Raw genomic sequence first — 1,641 nt, 5'->3', positions numbered from 1 at the left:
ATTCTGTTTAGGAAGAAGGGCCACTGGTGATAAAGAATCCATCCCTGATTGTTTCTGATTACGGGGAAAAGATGCTAACCGGGAGATCCAAGAATCAGGATTGCAATGAATTGCAGATTCTCCATTCTGAAATATGTCTAATACCACATTCATTCTAGCAGGATGAAAAGGTCTTACTCCAGTCTTGGTCTTACTTCTTGAGAGACCGGAAGTGGAGAAATCCAAATATTTGGTTCTGTTTTCAGTTTCAGGAAGTCCCCATTCCATAAAACTGGAAGGATTTTTCTCCTGCCTTCCCCTTGTTTCTATGTCTTTTCATCATCAATAATAATCGTCTCATTTATATTTCCCTTCTGAGAAGCCAAATCTCTTGAGGAAGGAAGAATTATGGAATAATTTCCTTGTGGCTTTTCATTTTTTGATGATGCAAATATAAGCTTTATTTCATCCGGTGTTGCTAGAGGAGAAATTGAAGGAGGTTGTGTCGATTCATTAAATACATCATCATCATCATCTTCCACTGATGAGTTTTTAGATCTATGGACTAAAGGAGTTAGCTGGATCATCAAATGAATTTCCTGCATCCATGAGACTAGCTGCTATGACTGTACTCCCTAGTGAAGCAGGTGTCTGCTCATTCCATTGTAATCTTCCCACTGAACATTTATCCATGCCCCCCAAAACAACGGAGATGTTTTCTTTCTTAATTTCTGCCAAAGCTTCACCAGATTGGCCTGAAGGCAACTTCCAGCCTGGTTTCTGGCCTCAGCCCCGCAGAACGCATCTCCTCTCCCCCCACCCACACCCTCTTCATCACAGGTGCAGCTCTGCTCTGTCCAGGTGCAGCTCTGCTCTGTCCAGTCCCAGGTTTAGTGCAGGTGAGCGGGAGAAGGCGGAGGTGAAGGAAAGGCTGAGCCCCGGGTGGCCCTGCCCTCCACCTACTTCCTAATTTTGATATGGTATGTCACTACTCGTTTCCCAAGAAACCTAGAATGTATAAAAATGTTTTTATTTTACTATTACACTTTAATTTGTCTAAGTATAGAATTCCAGGTTGGATATACTTAAAAAACTTTTTTGAAGACATTTCTCTAATGCCTTCTAACTTCCTGGGTTATTGTTGAGAAGTCTGAAGCTCTCCTGGAATAAACCTAAGATTGGGAATCAGAAGTTCTAGGCCAGGGTTTTCAGTCTTAGGACTATTGGCATTTTGGGCTGGATAATTCTGTGTTGTGGGAGCTGTCCTGAGCATTATCAGGTGCTGATCAGCATGCCTGGACTCTGCCCACTAGCTGCCAGTAGCACCCCCTGCCCTGACGTGACAACAACATCTCCAGACATTGCCCCTAGGAAAGGTGGGGTCAAAATCATCTCTGGTTGAGAACCACTGCTCTAGACTTTGGTCTAGACTTAGCCCCTTGCAAGCTGTTTGACCATGGGCAAGTTGTTGAGTCTCACACCTGGGAATGGGGTTAATGATCTCTGACTTGTCTACGCTAATAGAAAGTTCTGGGAATCACACAAATTAATGGATGTGAAAAATAGCTTTATATATTAACGTATTACATAAATGGAAAGTCATATTATTACTTGGTTATATATTTTAAGGCACATATTCTAGGGTGTTGGAAATTAGATTTA

At 42.2% G+C, this 1,641-nt stretch overlaps 1 pseudogene; it reads right to left on the bottom strand.

Moving 5' to 3' along the window:
• Positions 1–672, bottom strand: part of LOC103581566 — a 2,680-nt pseudogene extending 2,008 nt beyond the window's left edge.
• Positions 673–1,641: the final 969 nt, after the last annotated feature.

This window comes from Galeopterus variegatus, unplaced genomic scaffold, assembly GCF_000696425.1.
Source record: "Galeopterus variegatus unplaced genomic scaffold, G_variegatus-3.0.2 Scaffold13380, whole genome shotgun sequence".
Lineage (NCBI taxonomy): Eukaryota > Metazoa > Chordata > Mammalia > Dermoptera > Cynocephalidae > Galeopterus > Galeopterus variegatus.
This window is presented reverse-complemented; position numbering and strand designations above follow the sequence as displayed.